The sequence below is a fragment of the Saccostrea cucullata genome, unplaced genomic scaffold (assembly GCF_032062105.1).
Source record: "Saccostrea cucullata isolate Sc308-1 unplaced genomic scaffold, CSIRO_AGI_Scuc_v1 ctg18859, whole genome shotgun sequence".
Lineage (NCBI taxonomy): Eukaryota > Metazoa > Mollusca > Bivalvia > Ostreida > Ostreidae > Saccostrea > Saccostrea cuccullata.
Window position 1 is genome coordinate 1 of NW_026940234.1, and position 9,204 is coordinate 9,204.

Consider the following 9,204-nt stretch of genomic DNA (forward strand, 5'->3'; position numbering starts at 1 on the left):
AAGATTATAGTGGATTTGGAAAGGTCATGTCACAGGTAACTTTTGCGAAAACGGGGGACAATAAATATTCATATTTTCGGAGTGCATATTTTCATGGGTAGATATTTATACAATGTTCTTAAATCTCTATAGAATAATAAAGAGATTATTAAATACTGAAAAGTTGTCATAATTATGAAATTCAGGACGACGCTTTTTTTATCATTACCCTCAATTCCCATGTAAATGAGGGTAAAGAATTGTAACACTGAGTTGTAGTTCCTCTCACAGACAGACTTTCCTCTTGCACTACAGTGTTTCCTCTTCCCATTTCTATCGTTGATTTCCTGCATAAAATAAGAATATTTACATCAAAGTCTCTCAGATCTTTTAAATTTTGATTTTCGCATTACCTCGTGTAATCCTGTTACCTTGTACAAATGACATATTCCTTGTAAAGATGACATTCACGAAACTCAACAATAATATCGCCGACGACATATTTTTTAATAACTTCCTTACCGTCTATTATTTTAATAATATATACAAGTAGGCTATGTAAAAAATGAAATTGTCAAAAGCTTATCGGGAAATAATTTGAATGCTTTTTGGGGCTCATTTCTCAAAAAGTCGTAGATTTGGGCCTAAGTTAGTCCGACTAAGAAAGTTACGCCAAAATTTAGTCGGGCCTAAATCACGTTTCAGAAAACGGCTTAAGACTTGGCCCAAGACAAAGGCCTTTCCGCTAGGTACTAAGCATGCGCAGATCGTATTTTATTTGGTTTAGAGAGTACAATAACATGCGGCGGATCACACTAAAACCTGTTTTAAAAAAGTGAAGCACAAAAAGCACAATTTTCCTGGCTTTTCATCGGCTTTCAAACAAATATAATATGCAAATCTATCTGTATTTTCAAGATTAAAGCATTTACATACCAGCTAGTATTAGCGGATTCAGAAATCTTGACTAAAGGGGCAGGTTGGGGTCGGGTTAGGGGCCCAAACTCACACCAAAAATTGATTTAGCAAATCTTTTGTTATTATTTTGGACACAACCCCTCCCCCTCTACAACGTTTTATATTAAATAGTTATATGTATTTTGGTATGCTCAGATGAATTTTAAAAGTGAAATATATACTATAGAAAAATATAAACGTGTATACCCGGTATTATACGTACTTGTCAAAATTTGGAATAAAAAGAAGTTTTCTTATAAGTAAAAGCCATAAATTATATGGCATGGGGTTGGAACAGGCTCGTAGCAATATATTTGAAAGTCGTGGGGGGGGGGGACCAGTATCTCAGGTAAGTTTTTCTCTAGTTAAAATACTTTATGCAGAGAGAGTGAAGGACCGGAGGCGCACTGTGAAAATTTAACAATTTTGAAATCATATCATAATGATAATCATTAAAACATGGATAAGAGAATTTTGAAGAAAAATTATCAGTTGTCTTCATTTTATAATTATCAATCCATTTATTGATTACGAATTAGACATACTGGCATTTCAGTTGATACATGTATATACCTACTGTGTGTATTTACAATACTAGTATTTTGGATACATAGAATTACATTGATATCGATATAATAATTTACATAGTCCATTTAAAAATACGTACCTATATATAGCAATTGCAGAATCAATGATGGCTTGCAAAAGCTAAATTAGTTTTAAATCTATAATTCTTGTGAACCATATTACCGACAAGGAATCTAGTAATTTTTATAAATTTCTCCATTTGAATTTTCCATTTCATTATTTTCAAATCAAATTCATTTAGATCGGGAAAGGTACTAATTTCAACATCACCATCTTTTTCTTAAATCTATTCATTCCTTTTCAATTTCTATTGAGGATATGTTCATACATTATTATTTTTTTTATAATAAAGAATGTTTATTAAGATGTAATCTAGACTTAAAGATATTAAAAAGTCGCGATTTACATTCACAATGAAACATTTTACAACACTTTATTATCACCATTATTATATGAGTAGTTTTATTTCAAATATAATATAAATTATATTTCTGTTCAAAAATCTGTCAAAAAAAACCTTTTTATGCAAACTTCGTCCGAGATACGTGATAGATTGATAATTAATCAAAAGCATCTTTACGAAAAAATAATAGACTCATCTACACATCTCACCTCCCGATAGTGACTCCAGTGAAATAGGAATGAACAGTATTATGGACAGAATACTTTAATTATAATACTGGAACATTTAAAAAATTTAATTTTTTTAATGTTCCATTAGTATAATATTTAATTACATGCAATTAAAAAAAGAGAATCAAAGATACATAAACTTACGTTAAAGTACATAAACTCGGTTGATGGCATAGTTACCGAAATTTTTTTTTCGTTATTTAAAATACTAGTATAAAAATGGATATTGTTTAAGGATTTTATTGAAACATTATCCATTTCAAACAACAAAAAATTACAGAACCTACAGCATGTAGCATCGTTTTAAAAAAGTTAATGGGGAAGAGGATGAGGGTGGTGGTGAGTACAGTGAATTTGGTGATCAAAATATTCAGCCGAAAAGAGAAATGCTGAAAGTTGAAGTAGTCCATAAATTGCACAGCTTTATTTATGCAGAAAACACATAACTGCAATAAAAACGGTAGGGTTGACCCCCCCCCCCTTAACCCTCTACGAAGAAATTCTGGTACAGTGCTGCTATCCTATAAGTTGATAATTCTATCCTATCCTATCGTGAATCCTGCATCCACAATCCTATCCTGTGATTTCAGTCTAATCCTATCCTATCCTATCCTGCAACTCTCAGTTTTTTAATATTTAGGAATTAATTTGACAAAACGAAAAAAAAAGGAATTACCAGAAAAAAAATCAGATATAGTCATGGTATTCATTCAAATGTTATATATTTTAATGGAGAAAAATAATCGAGATCGGCATTCCATAATTCCCAACTGACCGCACAAATTAAATTTACGAATTATCATTACCATGTTAAAATTTAATGTTAACAAACAGATCGTAATTACACGTGGACAAGTACTGATTTTGCAAACATATGTAAAGAAATTGGCCTACCAAAAGAATTAAAGAAAAATATACTTAGTGTTTTAATTTTCCTACTAACAATGATCGGGAGACCCGGGTTTGCGACTTGCGTCCGACGTGTAATATTTAATTATTTTTAAAAATCATAGGCCTATACGGTAATAATGTTTAATATATGTTTCATGTAAAATTTTATTTTTTCCTATTAAACTGAGCACCATGAAAATAACATGCATGTACATGTATAGTTAACTTTGCCTGTATAACAGGTTTTTCTGTATGCAATTCTGAAAAAGAAGATATGACTAGACCATAAACCAAACAGATAAGTCAAAATGTAAATCTAGAATATCTTGACTTTCAGATATTAAACATTTTAAATGTGAAATTGTCTTATAATTTCAATATTAATTGTATGATTTTTTAATTTAAATTCATAATTTATTCTTTTCTTTTTTTAAATTTCAGTTCATCATCTATTGTATGTGATATTTTTCAAACATGAAAAATATATAGTTGCTAAATTCAAAATAATCTAAATGTTAATTTTTTTCATTTAACTTCAGTTTCTCCTCAGTTTATGATCAGCTCAGCACCGTACAAATGTATTTCAATTTCCATTTTTTTTTATGTGTAAAAATTTAATAATTTATGCTTAATAGAATATATTTTCTAAATTTCATATTGGTTGACAGATTGACATTAATAAATATTGTAGTGAGGTCACACATGTTTCTAAGATCTTATAAAACATGCATGAGAAATTCAGAATTCACAGTATTTACATGTATAACTCATTCTTAGTAAAGCAAGTTTGCATTTGACCTTGGCATTTGATCTTGAAAATTAATCAGTGTCAGATTGAGAAATATTAAAATGCTCCACACATATTCCTTAGATCATATAAAACATGCATAAGAATTCACAGTACTTACAGCATTTATTACACATTCTTGAGTAAACTTTGTATTTGACCTTGACCATTGATCTTAAAATGTTCAGTGTTTAAATGAGGAAAAATACTTCATCAAGTTCACAATATTTTTATTCAAGGTGATTCCTCAACAATGTTTAACAATTGAATATTCCATTACCATGAGACAGTCATTAAAAGTATCCATGTACAGCATTTATGAATTTCAATGCAAAGATCACAGATACATGTACATGAACTTTGTTTAAATTTAAGTTTATCAATATTTTTATTACACTTGTATAATGTTTTATATGCATATAATTTGGCTTTCTTAACCGACGCTCAAATTGAAATTCAAATGTCAGAGTTATTGTCAGAGAGATGGTCATAAACCGAACAGTTCTACAAATGTCAACAATGAACAGAAAACAAACACTGATCTCCTTAATAAAAGCACCATGATTTCAGACTTAGGACTCCTTGACACTGGTTTGAACATCTTTCATCATTTACTCTAATTGCATATGGCATGAACTGCATTCTGTACAGCTGCAAATGTGCAGGGTTTCCTGGAAAAAGAAAACATAAAATGAAATTATAGGCATGTTTATTGTAAATTTTGTAATACACATTTCATACACAATTAACATGTTTAAAATGTTTTTGATTGTGATTATCCTTCACATTTCATGTACAATTGGTTTTAATATCACCTTTTTCTCTCCCAAAAGTAATGCATTTAGAAATCATGAAAAATAAACCTCAGTTATAGAAAATAAAAAAAAAAATCTTATTTAACATAATTTACTTGTACATTATAATTCATTTTATCTTGTCAACTTGCTAACAAGTGACTTTTCTCTATTTTCTGCTTGTATTTATCTATTTAATGTTTTTTCTTGGTTTTCTTTTTTTTGGTCTAAGACTTGAAATTTGAATATGAAAATCTATGTAACAACAACATGATGACCCAAAAATTCAACATTTCTTGCAGTTTTACTCTCAATATTTTTGAAAGAAGAAATCACTTGTTACGAGAAACTGCGGACATGTCACGTCAACTCAGATAATGATGTTTAATGTGTATTTTAATGACCATGTAAACATAGATGATAAAAATAAAATCATACATACTTTTTAGGTTAAAATCCTTTATACTGTGATGACGCATGAGTGCAGGCAATCCATTTTCTGTAATGATTAAAATTAAAAGATAAACTTATGTTTCATAACTCACAATACATCATACATACATGTACAATATGTAAGTGCACTGCTGAGTGAGATCATTAAACATAAGCAGAAGCATTAGAAATGGTCATGATGATTCTACATTCATTTATTATCAATTACACAGAAATGAAAAAAAAAATTCTGACCTTATTAGGGAAATGATAAGAGTAACAACCCGATAAAGGCATAATACATATGATTCTTTTAGTCTTAGAGCTCATTGATAGCTATTGAATCATATGAAAGAGTCAATATTACCCCCCCCCCCCCCCTTTTGTGTGACACTCTTCTTTTTTCCGCACCCAATTTTTGTTTTATTAAATAGAATAAAATGTTTATAGTTTAAGACATTAGAACATTGTTTAAAGGGATAAATATGTATAAAAATGCACATATGTACAGTGCACAGTGTGAAGAATACTTACATGATCTCGCACATCATCTATTCAAGTCCGCTGTTGACGGTTCCTGTGGAATTATCCAAACAAACAGAGCATATTTAACAGAAAAACATGTATCACACTTTTACAAAGTAAGAATCGGTTAAATCATCCAAACAAGCTAAAGAAACACGGTCTTTCGATGCCTGGACTCTTCGTTGTTTACATTCCCAAATTCTTCCGGTGATCGTTCACGGTTAGCTCGTACGCCGTGTTACTCGAAGTTTATAATGTAAATCTGTGCTTAGAGAAAAGAATGTTTTATTTTCTATTGAAAATTTATAAATATTTCTTTTGTTAACATTTTATATCGTATTTCGTTTTTGTAATTTATTCTGAAATATGAATAAACCTTTGCTCGAATCTGATTGGCTGTAGGATACAGGATAGGATAGGATAGGATAGGATTGGATTAACTTCTATATGTTTCTATCGTGAATCCTAAATCCTGAATCCTATCCGATCCCATCCCATGTCAACTTGTGGGATAGCAGCACTGTACTTTTTAAAAAAAATCTTACCCAACTTATATTCAAAATTCTTACTTAAAAATTTCTAGTTCATACCACCTTTTGCGGAAAAAGTCTGCACCTTCGATGGATTTAACTGCCTTTCTATTTTCCTTCATAATACAGTATGCTATAAGAATTTTCACGAATTTTAGCATAATATATATTTATGTACATGAATAGGTTTTATATAGTATACGTATAAAATAATCATTCTTTTAACTCTCTATGATTAAAACGCATGCCTTTTTTTCCCAATGTGTGTACAGACTAAGCACTTACGCCTACTCACGAGCAGGCCTAGATTTAAACCCAAATTTAGTCTCGACTAAGTCTCCGCCTTTTTGTGAAACGCTACTTAGTCCGATTCTCGGGTTTAGTCACTGATTTAGTCCGGACTAAGCTTACGACTGGACGTAGGCCTTTTTGAGAAACTAGCCCCTGGAGTAGATTGTGTCGTCGTTCTCTGTATCTCATTCAAGAGGTTATCAGCACTTTATTTCTACATACGAATACCTTTGAGCTGCATTTTTGCGATAGATCAATTGTTACTGTAGCTTAACTTATTCTAATAAAGCGATCGTTGAAAAAATTCAAAAAAATTATTATTGCCTTATTAAACAAATGATTTGTCTTTTTTAGGAAAATAGTTAGATTGATCAAAAAAAGTTTCTGGAATTCTTGCTTTATTACCAAATGAAACAAAATCGTTGGTAAAAAAAAATTTCTGACCAATGCATTTTTGGTCATTTGGTTGTTTTTTTTTTCACCTTTCAGTATAGTTTGCAGATCTACTACCAGGAACTAATTATACCATAATATATAAAATATACTTAAGGAGGCTCATTATGCCACTTTTTGATGACGTACTACACAAAAAATAAACCTTCATTGTTTCGATCGTTTTCCTCATGGGACGAATTGTACTTTTATAATATGACCCTGACCTACGAAGTAACAGATTCATTATCATAAACCAAGAAGGATTGCTTTTACGCAGAAATAAAAGAAAAACAACAGCCAAATCTTCGCCAAAGAAGAAATGTGCAATTTCAAAGCAAAGCAGTAAGCTCTTTCAATCAATGACATGTTTGGATGGGGGAAATTTAAGTTAAAATCTACAATCTTGTTGAAATTAAAAGTTATTCATTTGCACTACTAGTAACCAGTAACTAAGAAGTAACTAATCTACTGGTGTTGATTTATATATTTGCTTTATTGATTTAAATATATACTCTAGTTTAGAGCTTTGTTCCGAATTTTAGATATAATGTTCAGTTCAAACGTTCCTTAGTGTTTTGAGTCGTGAGTAATTAGGAAAATTAACTTTTGAAAGTGGACTTTTCATGAAAAATTTTCATTTTGTTTAAACATTTTCCTTTCAATTTATCTCATGCAATTCATTGAAATACATTTCTTGTCTCTCCATTTTGTTAATATTATATGCACAGATTAAAAAGATAATGACAATTGTTTTTTGGAAGGAAATTAATTTTTTTTTCTAATGTGGAAGAATGCTTAGGTAGTGTAGGTTTTTATGGTAACAGGTTTTTAATGCTGAAAAATATAAATAATCTGCATTAGCTTTGTAAAGAAAACTAAACTGAAATTCTGTGAAGGTCATTAAATGCATATCTTTCTCTGTTGTAATAATTTTGAATAATGCAGAAAAAATGTTTGTTAAAGCGTATAAAACAATTAACTTTTTAACGAATATTTTTTGTGAACGGAAAAATGGAAAATTATAACGTTTTAGCTACTGTTCAATCAGCTACTGTTCAATTTAAAAGAAAACATTCAATTTCTTAGAAATAATTTTTAAAAATATTTTTCAATTATTTTTTATTATAGGACATTCTACTTTAAATAATCCAATAGCCAATCCTTGTATTCAGCATGAAACTAATCTGAAATCAAATGTAAGTTGTAAAAGCGAAGTCATTTATTAGTCATTTGTTATTTTTTTTTATATTTTAAACAATAAAGAGAAAGATAAAATTTCCCCTGATTGAAAGTTATTGAGGCACTCATATCATTAATGATATCTTCAGCACTAATATTTCTCTTGTTTGTTTTCTCTTAATATATTATTTTCTGAAGGTAAAAAAATTAATTGTTTGATCTTTTAGAGATAATTCATTTCAAAGCGTGGATAGATATTCGTCATCGACTGTATTTTATGGAAATGCCTTGAACTGTACAGGTAACGAAGTTAAGATAAATACATGTCCAAAAGGATCAAGTAACTCTCCATCAGAATCAGCTGTAGCTGTAACATGTAAAAATAAGGCTGGTCGAGTAAATGTTGAAAAGTAAATTGGCCAAAGGTATTAATGTATAAAATTCTAAATTTGCTATTTTTGCATCTATATGTGGACATATTTTATATTTAGATCATATAAATCCGTGGCGTAGCCAAAACTATTCTTGAGAAAAATCATTACTTTGTTTAATCATTCATGTTTTCTATCCTTTCTCTCCAAAAGGCAACACTCTCTGGATTCATTATGTATACTTTTGATACAGAAGACTGGAGATCAGGAACCCTCTGTTATAAACACAACATACAACAAATACAACACAATCACACCCTTATCGACAGCTAAATGATTACTTCATCACCTAATTCGTGTGTTACCCCCAATTTAAATGTTTGTTTTACTTTTACTTGTCAAATTTATTTAACCATTAAGTATTACAACAAACAGTTCAAACGATTTGAAAATCGACAACGTTACAATTAAAAAAATAACTTGTAGTTTTGAAAACGGTAAAGTTGTATAGTGTACTGTAAAACAAATTACTTCATTACCTAATTCGTGTGTTACCCCTAATTCAAATGTTTGTTTTACTTTGACTTGTTAGAATATGGTAACCGAAAAAAATGTAAACTCAATACACTGTATGTCTTTATCAAGTGCCCTTGAAATAGATGAAGCAATATATAAGGAGAGAAAAAATATTTCCACATTTCATGTACGTAATAATTTAAAATGATCATTTGCCCTTCCTTTCTAAGAAATAAGAAACATTGATTTCGAACCGGAAAACCCAACGTACGCCTCAGGAATAAGATGTGTAAATA

General features: G+C 29.9%; 1 long non-coding RNA gene across 1 annotated transcript; it reads right to left on the minus strand.

Moving 5' to 3' along the window:
- Window positions 1-3,997: 3,997 nt before the first annotated feature.
- On the minus strand, window positions 3,998-5,777 carry LOC134255007 (uncharacterized). Its single transcript, XR_009989425.1, has 3 exons — window positions 5,596-5,777; window positions 5,072-5,128; window positions 3,998-4,506 (listed from the first exon to the last, which is right to left on the minus strand). It is a non-coding gene; the product is annotated as an uncharacterized LOC134255007 (long non-coding RNA).
- Between the last annotated feature and the right edge of the window lie 3,427 nt (window positions 5,778-9,204).